Here is an 18106-nt window from a genome sequence, read left to right as displayed (position 1 = left end):
AACATGGCCAATTCACCTAACCTGCAGACCTTTGGAGTGTGGGAGGAAACCGGAGCACCCGGAGGAAATTCACGCAGACACAGGGAGAATGTGCAAACTCCACACAGAGAGTGCCCAAACCGGGAATCGAACCTGGGTCCCTGGCACTGTGAGGCAGCAGTGCTAACCACTGTGCCACTGCGTGTTTGAAAAGACACTGGGCTCAATGAAGGGAGCAAACGTGAAACACAAGATAAAACTGAATAGTCAACCTGGAAGTCTCAGAGCAAGAGCGGTGCCACATGCAATTTGTCCCAAGGTCGAATAAGAAATGGTATGGCTTGTTGACACTGGTGTGTTAGAACCAGTTACAATGAGTGACTAGGTTACCCCCATCGTACCTGTCATGAAACCAGATGATTAAGTTCATATTTTGTGGTGATTTTAAAACAGCTATAATTCCAATGTTGTGTGCAGATTAATATCCTCTTCCTTTAATCGAAGATTTGTTCACTGGGTTATCAGGTGGGCAGAAATTCAGCGAGATTGATATTTCACAAGCATATTTACAGATGAATGTAGCCATTGAATCTCAGCCATTGTTTACCATCGTTACTCATAAAGGTCTTTTTGTTATAGAAGATTGCCTTTTGGAATAATATCCGTATAGCCCTATTCCAAAGTTCGCTGGATCAGATTTTAAGTGGTCACTCTGGTGTACAATGTTACATAGAACATAGAACATAGAAAGCCACAGCACAAACAGGCCCTTCGGCCCACAAGTTGCGCCGATCACATTCCCACCTCTAGGCCTATCTATAGCCCTCAATCCCATTAAATCCCATGTACTCATCCAGAAGTCTCTTAAAAGACCCCAACGAGTTTGCCTCCACCACCACCGACGTCAGCCGATTCCACTCACCCACCACCCTCTGAGTGAAAAACTTACCCCTGACATCCCCCCTGTACCTACCCCCCAGCACCTTAAACCTGTGTCCTCTCGTAGCAACCATTTCAGCCCTTGGAAATAGCCTCTGAGAGTCCACCCTATCCAGACCCCTCAACATCTTGTAAACCTCTATCAGGTCACCTCTCATCCTTCGTCTCTCCAGGGAGAAGAGACCAAGCTCCCTCAACCTATCCTCATAAGGCATGCCCCCCAATCCAGGCAACATCCTTGTAAATCTCCTCTGCACCCTTTCAATGGCTTCAACATCTTTCCTGTAATGAGGTGACCAGAACTGCGCGCAGTACTCCAAGTGGGGTCTAACCAGGGTCCTATAAAGCTGCAGCATTATCTCCCGACTCCTAAACTCAATCCCTCGATTAATGAAGGCTAGTACGCCATACGCCTTCTTGACCGCATCCTCCACCTGCGAGGCCGATTTAAGAGTCCTATGGACCCGGACCCCAAGGTCCTTCTGATCCTCTACACTGCTAAGAATGGTACCCTTCATTTTATACTGCTGCTCCATCCCATTGGATCTGCCAAAATGGATCACTACACACTTATCCGGGTTGAAGTCCATCTGCCACTTCTCCGCCCAGTCTTGCATTCTATCTATGTCTCGCTGCAACTTCTGACATCCCTCCAAACTATCCACAACACCACCTACCTTGGTGTCGTCAGCAAACTTACCAACCCATCCCTCCACTTCCTCATCCAGGTCATTTATGAAAATGACAAACAGCAAGGGTCCCAGAACAGATCCCTGGGGCACTCCAGTGGTCACTGACCTCCATGCAGAGAAAGACCCCTCCACAGCCACTCTCTGCCTTCTGCAGGCAAGCCAGTTCTGGATCCACAAGGCAACAGCCCCTTGGATCCCATGCCCTCTCACTTTCTCAAGAAGTCTTGCATGGGGGACCTTATCGAACGCTTTGCTGAAGTCCATATAGACCACATCCACCGCTCTTCCTTCGTCAATGTGCTTGGTCACATTTTCAAAGAACTCAACCAGGCTCGTAAGGCACGACCTGCCCCTGACAAAGCCGTGCTGACTACTTTTGATCATACTAAACTTCTCTAGATGATCATAAATCCTGTCTCTCAGGATCCTCTCCATCAACTTACCAACCACTGAGGTTAGACTCACCGGTCGGTAATTTCCCGGGCTGTCCCTGTTCCCTTTCTTGAATATAGGGACCACATCCGCAATCCTCCAATCCTCCGGAACCTCTCCCGTCTCCATCGACGATGCAAAGATCATCGCCAAAGGCTCCGCAATCTCCTCCCTCGCCTCCCACAGTAACCTGGGGTACATCCCATCCGGTCCCGGCGACTTACCAACCTTGATGCCATTCAATAGTTCCAACACATCCTCTTTCTTTATGTCCACATGCTCGATCCTTTCTGTCCTCCGCAATCCAGCAGTACAACCACCCAGATCCCTTTCCACCGTGAATACCGAGGTAAAGTATTCATTAAGCACCTCCGCCATTTCTAACGGTTCCGCACAAACTTTTCCCCCTTCACCTTTTAAGGGTCCTATGCCTTCACATCTCATCCTTTTACTCTTGACATATTTGTAGAAAGCCTTGGGATTCTCCTTAATCTTACCCGCCAAGGTCTTCTCATGACCCCTTCTCGCTCTCCTAATTTCCTTCTTAAGCTCCTTCCTACATCGCGTATACTCCTCTAAATCCTTAACACCTCCTAGCTCTCTGAACCTTCTGTACGCCTCTCTTTTCTTATTCACCAGGTTCATCACAACCTTCGTGCACCACGGTTCCCGTACCCTACCAACACCCCCCTGTCTCATCGGAACGTTGTCATGCAGAGCTCCAGACAAACATTCCTTGAAAATCCTCCACTTTCCTTCGGCACTTTTCCCCAAGAATGCCTCCTTCCAATTTACCCGTCTAATTTCCTCCCTGATGACACTGTATTTCCCTTTACTCCAGAGAAACACTTTCCTAGCCTGCCTGACCCTATCTCTTTCCAATGCTATCGTGAAGGAGATAGAATTATGATCGCTATCCCCAAGATGCTCACCCACCGAGAGATCCTCCACCTGTCCAGGTTCATTAGCCAGCACCAGATCAAGAACAGCCTCTCCTCTAGTAGGCTTATCCACATACTGTGTCAGGAAACTCTCCTGGACACACCTAACAAACTCCTCTCCATCCAAACCCCTAGCCCTAGGGATATTCCAATCTATGTTTGGGAAATTAAAATCTCCCATCACGACAACTCTGTTATTCCTACATCTCTCCAGGATCTGTTTCCCCATCTGCTCCTCAACATCTCTGTTACTATTGGGCGGCCTATAGAAAACACCCAGCAAAGTTACCGACCCCTTCCTGTTCCTAACCTCCACCCACAGAGATTCCGTAGTCAGTCCCTCCACGGCGTCCACCTTCTCTACAGCCGTGACACTATCCCTGATCAACAGTGCCACTCCCCCCCCCTCTCTTGCCTCCCTCCCTGTCCTTCCTGAAACATCTAAAACCCGGCACCTGAAGCACCCAGTCCTGTCCCTGAGACATCCAAGTCTCCGTAATGGCCACCACATCACAATTCGAAGCAGCAATCCACGCTCCAAGCTCATCCACTTTATTCACTACACTCCTGGCATTAAAATAGACACATCTCAGACCTTCAGCCTGTTGATACCTGGATGATATTCTAATTACCTGGATGATATTCTAATTACAGTGGGAAGGAGAACTTGAGTAATTTAGAACCAACATTGGAACGTCTTTATGCACATAGGATGGGATTTTCCGGCCATGCTTGGCCCAAGACTGGAAAATCACGCCCAAGGTCAACAGATCTTTGCATAGTCCGTGTCCCACCCGCTATGATTCCTGTGGGGGGCAGGATGGGAAAATTCCACCCATGGTCTTTGTATCAAGAAAAAAAGTCTTACTTTTTCCAGAAGTCAGTTCAGTATTTGGGTCACATTATTGATAGTAAAGGCCTTCATAAAGCACCTAAAAAGATGGACATATTTTAGAAGCATCTAAATTCACAACAAATGTGAAACAATTAGTACATCATTATGGTAAATTTGTTCCGAACTTAGCTACAATATTGAAGCCATTGCACAATTTACTATCTGTGAATCAGTCATGGGGCTGGAAACAGAATGTGTGAAAGCTTACAAGGATGTCAAAGTATTGGCTTAATTTAATTCGAAGCTACCATTATTGTTTGTTGTGATGCTTCACCTTATGGAGTAGGGGCAGTAGTTTCACATAATATGCCTTTGGGAGAAGAATGACCAATAACTTTTGCTTTGCGGACTCTGACTAGTGCTGAATCTCTGCTCAGCTAAAAAAAGAAGCATTGAGAATAATTTTTAGTGTATGAAAGTTTCATCATTATTTATACGGTCATCAGTTCATGTTATTGACTTACCATCTTCCATAGTAATAAAGTCTAACATTTTCCCAACAACTGATGTGAGGCTAACCAGCCTGTAGGCCATTCTTTCCCCCTTTCTCATTGTGTAACATGTGCTAATTTCCAATCAAGTAGTTCCATTCCTGAACTGAAGGAATTCTGGAAAATCCCAGTTGGCACATCCACTATCTCTGCAGCTATGACTTCTAGAACCCTCGGCTGTGAGCCATCAGGTCCTGGGGATTTGTTGGATTGTAGTCCTTTAAGTTTCTCTGCTGATTTTACTTTCCTTAATTGCCTCACTCTTTTAGCTCCTGGTTTACCATCTATTTCTGGTATGTGATGAGTGAGGACATGATGAATGTAATTTTGTTGAAGATTTTGAATTGTTTCTTTCAATATTTCCCACAGTTCATTTACCTCTATACCTTTAGTCTATTCACCTGATTAACTTTAGCTAGTGCTGCCCTCATACCTTTATAGTTGTTTTGCTTAAGTTTAAAATTTTTCTTGATGTTGAAATATGTAACTTTCAAACGTAACCTGGAATTGAATGATATTATGATCACTATTTCCCAGTGGAGAGAAATATGGGAACAGAGGAAATAGGAACAGGAGTAGGCCATTCAGCCTATTGAGCCTGCTCCATCATTTAACCGGATCATGGCTGACTATCTCCCTTGGTACCATTTTCCCCAAAATACCCAGATCCCTTGATGTTATTCATATCTAGAAATCCAGTAATTCCATCTTGGTGACTCTTTTATTTTGATGGTCTCTATTTATGTTCTTTGTTATAAAGTGGAGGTTGATCCCTCCCGTCTGAGAATTAACACCGAAATACCCAAAGAGGAGTACCTCACCCTATAATCTGTAAAAGGTATGTGTGAAGTGGGGTGACCTGCATTTCAGCAACTTCCAGTGGTTAAATAAAAATAAATCCCTGACACTCACTCTAAAATCAACACGTCACCATTTATTTATCTAACTAACAGTGAGCAAATTAACTAAACTATAAATAAACCAAATAAATCCATTCTAATTATTAACTATTCCCAAATAAAACAGGATTCTTATGGAATGCTGTTCAAATAAATACAATTCCCACTCATTAACAAAAATAGAATTCTATTCACTCTCTAAATTACAACCAAGTTTTGTGTCCTCCGGAATATTCTGGGTTTTCTCTGTTCATTCTTCTGTCTGGAACTTCTTTCTTCTTTGGTACCTTTGCTATCTAGATGGTGCTTTGAGCTAAGAGCTGTGAGCTATGGCCGGTGGCAGTTGCTCTCTCCTTTTTGTCCCACTGCCCCCTTCTTTTATACCTGTGATGACATATCAATATTTTCCACAAAGGATTGGCCCTCGGTTGTCAAAACCATCAGATTTAAATTTAATAGGTTCTTGGTATCTAAGTGCCTAATTCTAAGTCCCTATCTGCTTCAAGATGATAACCATCATCCCGGTACCGAAGAAAAACCAAGCAGCCTTAATGACTATCGGCCGGTGTCTCTGACATCCATCATTATGAAGTGCTTCAAAAGGTTAGTCATGGCACGAATCAATTCCAGCCTCCCAGATTGCTGGATTCACTACAGTTTGCCTATCGCCGCAACAGGTCCACAGCAGATGCCATTTCCCTGGCCCTGCACTCAACCCTGGAATACCTAGATAACAAGGACACCTGTGTCAGACTACTATTTATTGACTACAGCTCAGCCTTCAACACTATTATTCCCATGGAACTCATCTCCAAACTCCGTGGCCTGGGCCTCAGCACCTCCCTCTGCAACTGGATAGAACATAGAACATTGAAAAGCTACAGCACAAACAGACCCTTCGGCCCACAAGTTGCGCCAAACAGTTTCCTTACCTTCTAGGCTCATCTATAACCCTCTATCTTACTAACCTCCATGAACCTATCCAAAAGTCTCTTAAAAGACTCAATCGAATCCGCTTCCACCACCACTACCAGCAGCCGATTCCACGCACCCACCACCCTCTGAGTGAAAAACTTACCCCTAACATCTCCTCTATACCTACTCCCCAGCACCCTAAACCTATGACAACCATTTCAGCCCTGGGTAAAAGCCTCTGAGAATCCAATCTATCTATACCTCTCAACATTTTATTCACCTCTATCAGGTCACCTCTCCTCCTTCGCCTCTCCAAGGAGAATAGACCTAGCACTCTCGACCTATCCTCATAAGGCATGCCACTTAATCCTGGCAACATCCTCGTAAATCTCCTCTGCACCCATTCTATGGCTTCCACATCCTTTCTGTAATGAGGCGACCAGAACTGGGCACAGTACTCCAGATGGGGTCTGACCAGGGTCCTATACAGCTGCAGCATTATCTCCCGATTTCTAAACTGGATCCTGAACTTCCTAACTCACAGTCCACAATCAATAAGGATAGGCAACAACATCTTCTCCACGATCATCCTCAACACTGGTGGCCCAAAAGGCTGTGTTCTCAGCCCCCTACTATACTCCTTATACACCTATGACTGTGCGGCCAAATTCCCCTCCAATTCGGTTTTCAAGTTTGCTGACGACACCACCGTAGTGGGTTGGATCTCAAACAATGACGAGACAGAGTACAGGAATGAGATAGAGAATCTGGTGAACTGGTGCAGCAACAATAATCTCCCTCAATGTCAACAAAATGAAGGAGATTGTCATCGACTTCAGGAAGTGTAAAGGAGAACATGCCCCTGTCTACATCAATGGGGATGAAGTAGAAAGGGTCAAGAGCTTCAAGTTTTTAAGTGTCCAGATCACCAACAATCTGTCCTGGTCCCTCCATGCCGACACTATAGTTAAGAAAGCCCCACCAACGCCTCTACTTTCTCAGAAGACTAAGGAAATTTGGCATGTCAGCTATGACTTTCACCAACCTTTACAGATGCACCGTAGAAAACATTCTTTCTGGGTGTATCACAGCTTGGTATGGCTCCTGCTCTGCCCAAGACCGCAAGGAACTACAAAAGACCGTGATTGCAGCCCAATCCATCACGCAAACCAGCCTCCCATCCATTGACTCTGTCTACACTTCCCGCTGCCTCGGCAAAGCAGCCAGCATAATTAAGGACCCCGCGCACCCCCGGACATTCTCTCTTGCACCTTCTTCCATCGGGAATAAGATACACAAGTCTGAGGTCACGTACCAACCAACTCAAGAACAGCTTCTTCCCTGCTGCTGTCAGACTTTTGAATGGACTTGCCTCGCACTAAGTTGATCTTTCACTACACCCTAGCTATGACTGTAACACTACATTCTGCACTTTCTCGTTTACTTCTCAATGAACAGTATGTGTTGTCTGTATAGTGCGCAAGAAACAATACTTTCACTGTGTTAATACATGACAATAATAAATCCAATCAAATGAAACTGGCTAAATTCAAAATCCGGTTGTCTTGTTAAAAACTGCTGCTTGACCTTTTGATACAAATGTTTCAGTCTGGGTTCTCTGTGTATTGTATTTTAACTCGCTAAGCACAGAAAAAGCACCACCTTTTAAAGAGACCATGCAATGCTTCCCCCACCCCCCCCCAGCATTTTGCAAACACCAATCTACAATCACTCTACCCAACTTCGCAATATCTTCCCCACAAGAGGAATCATTCTCTCTCTATCCGCTCGATCGAAACATTTCAGAATTTATAAACCTCTGTTAGGTCACAATTCAAATTTTATTCCAAGGGAACAGGAAGCCAACCTGACAATCCTTTCCTAATAATAATTACAATAACATTAATGTTTACATAGAGATCCACTCATTTCTGCCAGCACCTTTGTAAACTTTCTCCGCACCATCTCCAGTGTCTCTATATCCGCTTTATATCATGTTGACCAGAGCTGCAGGCATCACTCTGATTGTGGGCTAAGGTTCGCTACAGGTCGAGCAAAACTTACCCACTTTTCAATTCTGGCCCAATAGAAACAAAGCCTTGTGATTGGTTTGCTTTTTTCTGACCTTGCTAACCAGTGGCACAACCTTTGGTGATTGGTCTGTTTAGATTCTAAGATCCTTTTGAGATCAAAGCAGCAGACAAGCAAATAAAGCCAAAACTGACCCAGTGATCTGGTAAGATACCATGTGACCCAAAGTTATCTAGTGTGGTCTGGTATGATACTGTGTGACCTGATATGTTCTAATGTGATCTGTTATGATAGTGTTGTATGATGTGATCCAGCAGAATCCTGTATGTCACAGTGTGATTTAATGTGATCCAGTTGGATCTGGTGTGATACAGTGTGACCTGGTGTGATATGATGTGATTCTATATGACCCTGTTACCCAGTATGATCCCTTGTGACCCAATGCGGCCCAGTGTGACCTAGTATGATCTGGTGTGATCTGGTATGATCCTTTGCGACCTGGTGTGCTCCCGTTTGACCCCAGGTGACCCGGTGGGACCCTTTGTGAGCCTGTGTGATCCAATGTGTCCCAGAATGAGTCTGTGTGAAATTATTTCTGTAAGGAGTCTAACAACACCAGGTTAAAGTCCAACAGGTTTATTTGGTAGCAAAAGCCACTAGCTTTCGGAGCGCTGCCCCTTCATCAGGTGAGTGGGAGATCTGCTCATAAACAGCAAACAGAGCATATAAAGACACAAACTCAATTTACAGAATAATGAATAATGATTGGACTGTGAGTATTACACATCATGAAATTATTTCTGCCATTATAATGATTTTCACTGTTGTGAACAGATTAACATTTCCCGATAGTGCTCCAAAATGTGAAATCTTCATAACGTTGTATCACAAGCCTGTATTTCTAGGCTGTGTTTATTTCTAAAATACTTGTGCTAAGTACAAAAGTATTCAGTACTGAACAGAACCAGTTTTACACATTGCTGGGTTTACACTGGAGCCAATCATTACACAGTGTGAGAACTCACTCACTCACTCACTCAGTCACCCATCCACCCTCACACACTCACACACTCACACACACTCACTCACTCACTCACTCACTCACTCACTCACTCACTCACTCACTCTCACTCAGTCACTCACTCACTCACACACTCTCACTCACACTCTCTCACTCACACACTCATTCTCTCACTCACTCACTCACTCAATCTTTCTCAGGTTTGCTGGAATCACATTAACTCGATCATCAAGAGCAGACACTGACAGAGATGCCCCTTTGATCTCTCTTCTACTCTTTAAATTCCCTTTATTTTTCATTCCTCCTCTTCTGAAGAGGCCGGTGTGTCTGGAGAACCAGTAGCCTGTACAGCATTGGGTTACAGCTGTCAGATCAGAACCCCTTTCATCCCTTGTCATTGATCACATTGCTGTTTGTGTGAATTTGGGGAGCACAGTTTGATGGCAGCATTCTGTACATTATAATAATAATGTAACAGTGTCTGTTGAGTATTTTGGGACACACTGATGTTGTGTAAGGTACAATCTAAATGTAAGTTAAATAGCTTTGGCTCAAAACGTGACTCTCTCAATTTTCTGCTCTCATTTCCGAAGTCTTATCTCTGAACAGTTGGCAGCTTTCTGATCATTGTTGAGGTGTGGGCAAACATGTTGGCAGCATTGCCACGGCACCGCCCAGTTCCATCCTCTCCTGACACTCACAGGAATCGAGGTGGCAGATTCTACTGGATTTCTAGGAAGCACAACTCAAACCTGGTACTTTCCAGTTTTTTGTGACTAAACTCAGGACATACATTGTCCATTGCGGAGCGAGCAGCTCAGTTTAACCTCCCCAACAATCGAGTTTGGTGATAGCAAAGGCAATTTTAAGGAGTAAAAATCAGGTATGCAGGCTGTGTGATTCAAGACAGTGTTTATTAGCAGGAGAGATCTATTTAATTACACTTCCACATTACCACAAAGTCACACCTTAGAGAATTAGAACTTGAGAAACTCATCTCGCTTTCCCAGAATGACATCACTTTCTTCCATGATTCTCCCTTCATTGAATCTGGTTCAATTCACCAGGAAACAATTTTGGATGGAGGTACAATTTGAATATTGTATCTGTGAACAATATATATGGGTTCAAGAGGCAAAGCTGTGTTTCTGGAAGAGGGAAAAATTGAACAATGTGCTCAGCACAAGGGGTTAACATCCAGAATGTGTGTTTTCCCAAATAGCTTCCTGCTCTACCTGATTAGTCTTGTGTTTATGAGAGGAAAACACTTCATTTTACCATTGCATCCTGCACACTTTGCTGCTTCGGTCACTACATAATGAGTAAGACAAATTAAATTCTAACTGGCAGAGTTCCCTATCTCTGGCTGAGGGCGGACAGATATAAAAATGTTGCTAAGTGAAATGCTCTAAACTTGCAGCAGACTTTCTCTTTCAGAAACCCAGGGGTAAACTCACTCTCTCTCCCACTCAGATCAGATCACAGGGGAATCACTGCTTCCTTTATGCCTGAATTACATTCAAAACCTGCCCAAAATCATATTGTACCTTTCCCTCTGAGAGTTTCACATCAATCAGGAACAATGTCATGGCCAGGCAGGAGAAGGGAAGGTCACTACAAACTACCAAAGTTCAGAGGTACTGGCCTGGCTTTCTGAAACTCTCAGCTCAGTGTCAGGAATGTTATTAGTTCAGAGGAATGCCCTTGCTCTTGTTTTGTGCTGTTAGATCATGAGTGAAAAGGTCCATGACAGTCATCCACAGAGCCTTGGGGCTGCTATTTTTTGACATTGCTTCATCTGTTCATCAGCCTTGGGGCACATTCCAATGGAATATCTCTAGGTGTCTGCACTATACAAGCATTTAATCAGCCTGGATTGTTTTACTCTAAGCTCCTCTGCTGTTTGACAGTTGCAGCTGTTTATCTATCTTTGGACCCATTATTATTAGGCTGACTGGCTGCTGGAATCCAGCAAGGTTGGAAATGACTTTGGTTCTAATTTAGGGTTATATATCTGCTGCTCTAACATGTTCATTTAAACACGTATTCATGAACAAACAAAGTTATATTGAGAAGCTCAGGTGAAAAGTCAAAGTTCATCGTGTAAGACAAAGAACTGAAGTTGTATTTGCCAAATCTTGCCGTGTCCGGCCTGACACTCTGTATTAATGTATTTTGTCACAAAGCCACCTTTTGGGATCATCAGGAAACCCCCAACTTCAATCGAAATTGACTCGAGTTTCTGTTTTCACTCTGTGGAAAATCTTCAATTTCAAAAGACTTTCCCTAAGTCGCAAGTCCTGATTTCAAAGACTACAGGTGTAGGAAAGGCAGACTGATGAGGACATGCTGACAGCGCTGAATGTTTTCAGGTACCGAAACAGTTTGCGACTGTGAGATAGAGAGAACCAGAATTTCAGCTCAAAGGAGAGAAAATGGAAATGGAAATGGGAATAGTGAAAAATGAAAGTAAGGAAAGTTGTGAGAGTAACTCCATAAGGATCTTTATCCGGCCTGAGGTGTTCCTTCAAGTTGCTAAGAGCACAAAGCAAAGCTGAGAAAGGTGATGAGCAAGATGTGAATGTTCAGATAAAAGCTCAGAGTTCATTCACTCCATTACTGTGTAACAGATAGAGAGCAAAAACTCATACAAAATAACAGCGTGGAAGCCATTCTGCCCCTCAAACCTTGTCCGTTATTAAATATGATCATGGCTGACCTGATTGTGGCCTTAACTCCACTTTCCTGCAGGTTCCTCATTAACTCCATCAGAAATCTGTCTACCTCAGCCTTGAACAGATTCAACGATCCAGCCTCCATTGCTCTCTGTGGAAGAGCATTCCACAGACTAATGACCCTCTGAGAGAAAAAAAAATCCTCATCTCCATCTTAAATGGGAGACCTCTTATTTTGAAACTGTGCCTATTAGTTCTAGATTCCCCCAAGAGTGGAAACTCCTCTCAATATCCACCCTGTCAATCCCTGTCTGAATCTTGTTTGTTTCAGTAAGATCACCTCTCATTTTTCTAAATTCCAATGGGTAAAGGCCCAACCTGCTCATCCTTGCCTCAAAAGGCAAACCCCTCACCCCAGGGATGAATCCAGTGAAACTTCTTTTAACTGCCTCCAATCAAAGTGTATCGCTCTTTAAATAAGGAGACTAAAACCGTGCACAATATCCCAGTGCAATCTCACCAATGCCCTGTACAGCTGCTCCAAGAACTTCCTCCTTTTATGCTTCATATCTCTCAGAATTCTTTACGCAGAGAGTGCTTGGGGTGTGGAATGGACTGCCTGCAGTGATAGTGGAGTCAGACACTTTAGGAACATTTAAGTGGTTATTGGATAGGCACATGGAGCACACCAGGATGATAGGGAGTGGGATAGCTTGATCTTGGTTTCAGATGGAGCTCGGCACAACATCGTGGGCCAAAGGGCCTGTTCTGTGCTGTACTGTTCTATGTTCTAATAACAACAACCATTGTGTTTCCCTTCTTATTTACTTGCTGTAGCTGTTTGCTTACTTTGTGATTCATGTACAAGGGCACCCAGATCCCTCTGTACTGCAACATTTTGCAATCTCTCTCCATTTAAATAGCATTGTGCATTTCTATCCTTCCTGCCAAAGTAGATAATCTCACAATTTCCCAGATTATATTCCATTATTGGTAGGGGGATTGAATTTAGGAGTCGTAGCGTTATGTTGCAACTGTACACAACTCTGGTGCGGCCGCACTTGGAGTACTGTGTGCAGTTCTGGTCCCCACATTACAGGAAGGATGTGGAGGCTTTGGAGAGGGTGCAGAGGAGGTTTACCAGGATGTTGCCTGGTATGGAGGGGAGATCCTATGAGGAGAGGCTGAGGGATTTGGGATTGTTTTCGCTGGAAAGGCGGCGGCTAAGAGGGGATCTTATTGAAACATATAAGATGATTAGAGGTTTAGATAGGGTGGATAGTGATAGCCTTTTTCCTCTGATGGAGAAATCCAGCACGAGGGGGCATGGCTTTAAATTGAGGGGGGGTAGTTATAGAACCGATGTCAGGGGTAGGTTCTTTACCCAGAGGGTGGTGAGGGATTGGAATGCCCTGCCAGCATCAGTAGTAAATGCGCCTAGTTTGGGGGCGTTTAAGAGATCCGTAGATAGGTTCATGGACGAAAAGAAATTGGTTTAGGTTGGAGGGTCACAGTTTTTTTTTAACTGGTCGGTGCAACATCGTGGGCCGAAGGGCCTGTTCTGCGCTGTAATGTTCTATGTTCTATGTTCTATCTGCCAAATGTTATGCCTAGTCACTTGACATGCATCTCTGAAGACTTTTTGTATCCTCCTCACAACTTGCTTTCTTACTTAGCCCTGTATCATCAAATCCTCTATCCATGCTAATATATCACCCTAACACTTTATGCAGTAACTTTTTTATGTAGTACCTTATCAATTGCCTTTTGGAAAATCTAACTACACCACATCTACTGGTTCCCCTTTATCCACCCTGCCTGTTACATCCTCAAAGATTCCTAAGAAATTTGTCAAACACTATTTCCCTTTCACAAAACAATGTTGACTCTGCTTAATTGTATTATGATTGTCTAAATAATCTATTTAATAATGGATTTGGTCATTTTCCCAAGACAGATGTTAGACTAACTAATCTATCCACCAGAACTCTACCGCCTCACCTGCCACTGAATCGGAGCTGGCGAGGGATGGGCAATGGAAACATCCATTGCCCTCGGGCAGGAATTTCCAATCTTGCTCCAGCGAAGCTGTAAATTCCTGCCCATAATTCCTGCTTTCAGTCTCTATATTTGTCACTTTCCAATCCACTGGGATCTTTCCTGAATTGAGGAGGTTCTGGAAGAATACAACCAATGCTTCCACTATCTCAACAGCCACTTCCTTTAATCCCCATCGGCCATCAGGTCCAGGGGACTTGTCATCCTTTAGTCCCATTTGTTTTCTGAGTAATTCTCTCATGATTGTGATTCTTTAAGTTCCTCTCAGCCTTTTGCCCCCTGCTTTTCTCCTATTTTTGGGATGCTTTTTGCATCTTTTTTGTGAAGACAGATACTAAATATTTCCTTGATTCCCTTTAATTTCTCACTCTCTAAAGGATCAACTCTCACCGTCACCGCTCTTTTTCATTTTATATACGAGAAGCTCTCATTGGATAAAACCAAATTACTGCAGATACTGGAATCTGAAACCAAAAGAGAAGCTTTTGGTAGAAGCTTTCATTGTCTGTCTTTTTATCGCTGCTTTCCGCTCAAACTCCAATTTCTCCCACTTTTTTTGTGCTGGTTTCTAAATATATGATTTGATTTATTATTGTCACAAGTATTAAGATACAGTGAAAAGTATTGTTTCTTGTGCGCTATACAAAGCATACCGTTCATAGAGAAGGAAATGAGAGTGCAGAATGTAGTGTTACAGTTATAGCTAGGGTGTAGAGAAAGATCAACTTAATGTAAGGTAAGTCCATTCAAAAGTCTGATGGCAGCAGGGCAGAAGCTGTTCTTGAATTGGTTGGTACGTGACCTCAGATTTTTGTATCTTTTTCCCAACAAAAGAAGGTGGAAGAGGGTATGTCTGGGATCCGTAGGGTCCTTGATTATGCTGGCTGCTTTTCTAAGACAGCGGGAACTGTAGACAGAGTCAATGAGTGGGAGGCTGGTTTGCATGATGGATTGGATGTCGTATATATGGATTTCAGTAAGGCATTTGACAAAGTCCCTCATGGCAGGTTGGTTAAGAAGGTTAGGGCTCATGGGATACAAGGAGAGGTGGCTAGATGGGTAAAAAACTGGCTTGGCCACAGGGGACGGAGGGTAACAGTCGAAGGGTCTTTTTCCGGCTGGAGGTCTGTGACCAGTGGTGTTCCGCAGGGCTCTGTGCTGGGACCTCTGCTATTTGTGATATATATAAATGATTTGGAAGAAGGTGTAACTGGTGTTATCAGCAAGTTTGCGGATGACACGAAGATGGCTGGACTTGCGGATAGCGATGAACATTATCGGACAATACAGCAGGATATAGATAGGCTGGAAAATTGGGCGGAGAAATGGCAGATGGAATTTAATCCAGATAAATGTGAAGTGATGCATTTTGGAAGAACTAATGTAGGGGGGAGTTATACAATAAATGGCAGAGCCATCAAGAGTATAGAAACACAGAGGGACCTAGGTGTGCAAGTCCACAAATCCTTGAAGGTGGCAGCACAGGTGGAGAAGGTGGTGAAGAAGGCATATGGTATGCTTGCCTTTATAGGACGGGGTATAGAGTATAAAAGCTGGAGTCTGATGTTGCAGCTGTATAGAACGCTGGTTAGGCCACATTTGGAGTACTGAGTCCAGTTCTGGTCGCCGCACTACCAGAAGGACGTGGAGGCTTCAGAGAGAATGCAGAGAAGGTTTACCAGGATGTTGCCTGGTATGGAGGGTCTTAGCTATGAGGAGAGATTGGGTAAACTGGGCTTGTTCTCCCTGGAAAGATGGAGAATGAGGGGAGACCTAATAGAGGTGTACAAAATTATGAAGGGGATAGATAGGGTGAACAGTGGGAAGCTTTTTCCCAGGTCGGAGGTGACGATCACGAGGGGTCACGGGCTCAAGGTGAGAGGGGCGAGGTATAACTCAGATATCAGAGGGACGTTTTTTACACAGAGTGGTGGGAGCCTGGAATGCGCTGCCAAGTAGGGTGGTGGAGGCAGGCACGCTGACATCGTTTAAGACTTACCTGGATAGTCACATGAGCATTCTGGGAATGGAGGGATACAAACAAATGGTCTAGTTGGACCAATGAGCGGCACAGGCTTGGAGGGTCGAAGGGCCTGTTTCCTGTGCTGTACTGTTCTTTGTTCTTCTTTGTTCAAGATCCTTTGTAGTTCCTTGCGGTCTTGGACAGTGCAGGGGCCATATCAAGCTGTGATACAACCAGAAAGAATCCTTTCTATGGTGCATCCATAAAGGTTAGTGAGAGTCGTAGTAGACATGCCAAATTTCCTTAGCCTCCTGAGAAAGTAGAGGCATTGGTAGGTTTTCTTAACTTATAGCGTCTGCATAGAGGAACCAGGACAGGTTGTTGGTGATCTAGATACCTAAAAACCTGAAGCTCTCGACCCTTTCCACTTCATCCCCATAACTGTAGACAGGGGCATGTCCTCCACTGCACTTCCTGAAGTCTATGAATATCTCCTTTATTTTGCTGACACTGAGGGAGAGATTATTGTTGCCGCACCAGTTCACCAGATTCTCTATCTCTTTCCTGTACTCTGTCCCATCACTGTTTCAGATCCGACCCACTACAGTGGTATCATCAGCAAACTTGAAACTCGAATTGAAGGGAAATTTGGCCACACAGTCATAGGTGTATAAGGAGTATAGTAGGGGGCTGAGAACACAGCCTTGTAGGGCACTGGTGTTGAGGATGATCGTGGAGGAGGTGTTGTTGCCGATCCTTACTGATTGTAGTCTGTGAGTTAGGAAGTTCAGGATCCAGTCACAGAGGAAGGTGCCGAGGCCCAGGCCACGGAGTTTGGAGATGAGTTTTGTGAGAATAATGGTGTTGAAGGCTGAGCTGTAGTCAATAAAAAGGAGTCTGATACAGGTGTCTTTGTTATTTAGGTGTTCCAGGGTTGAGTGCAGGGCCAGGGAGATGGCGTCTGCTGTGGACCTGTTGCGGCGTTAGGCAAACTAGTGGATCCAGGCAGACCGGGAGGCTGGGATTGATTTGTGCCATGACTAACCTTTCAAAGCACCTCATAATGATGAATGTCAAAGCACCAGGCAATAGTCATTAAGGCACGCTGTCTCGGTGGTCTTTGGTGCCGGGATGATGGTCATCTTCTTGAAGCAGGTAGGGACCTCAGATTGGTGTAAAGAGAGGTTAAAGATGTCTGCGAATAAGTTAATGTTAAAGTTTATTTATTAGTGCCTGGTTTGGGTTTGGGGTCTCGGTTTGGGTTTGGGGTCTCGGTTTGGGACTGGGGTCTCGGTCTGGGTTTGGGGTCTCGGTTTGGGCCTGGGGTCTCGGTTTGGGGTCTCGGTTTGGGCCTGGGGTCTCGGTTTGGGCCTGGGGTCTCGGTTTGGGCCTGGGGTCTCGGTTTGGGCCTGGGGTCTCGGTTTGGGTTTGGGGTCTCGGTTTGGGCCTGGGGTCTCGGTTTGGGCCTGGGGTCTCGGTTTGGGCCTGGGGTCTCGGTTTGGGTTTGGGGTCTCGGTTTGGGCCTGGGGTCTCGGTTTGGGCCTGGGGTCTCGGTTTGGGCCTGGGGTCTCGGTTTGGGTTTGGGGTCTCGGTTTGGGTCTGGGGTCTCGGTTTGGGTCTGGGGTCTCGGTTTGGGCCTGGGGTCTCGGTTTGGGCCTGGGGTCTCGGTTTGGGCCTGGGGTCTCGGTTTGGGCCTGGGGTCTCGGTTTGGGCCTGGGGTCTCGGTTTGGGCCTGGGGTCTCGGTTTGGGTTTGGGGTCTCGGTTTGGGCCTGGGGTCTCGGTTTGGGTTTGGGGTCTCGGTTTGGGCCTGGGGTCTCGGTTTGGGGTCTCGATTCGGGGTCTCGGTTTGGGTCTGGGGTCTCGGTTTGGGTTTGAGTTTTGGAGGTCAGTGTGCAATTGGAAACCTCCCGTGAGAACAAATTGCCCGAGAACTCCCGGTCAGTTCGAGAACAAACCGGGGGAGCCAGTCCAAAAAAAAAAGACCCTTCAAACAGAATTAATATTTCCCCATTTTACTGTCTTTATCCTTCAAAGCAAATTGAATCATAACATTTGGAAAGGGAATTGGGTAAATTTTCAGGACTATGGGAACAGAGATTGGGATTAATTTGCATTAATTCACAGAGCCAGCGTAAGGATAAAGGCGGCAGCTTCAGCCAATCCAGCTCAGGGTC

Source organism: Mustelus asterias, chromosome 20 (genome assembly GCF_964213995.1).
Source record: "Mustelus asterias chromosome 20, sMusAst1.hap1.1, whole genome shotgun sequence".
Taxonomy (NCBI): Eukaryota; Metazoa; Chordata; class Chondrichthyes; order Carcharhiniformes; family Triakidae; genus Mustelus; species Mustelus asterias.
Note: the sequence above shows the minus strand (reverse complement) of the source record.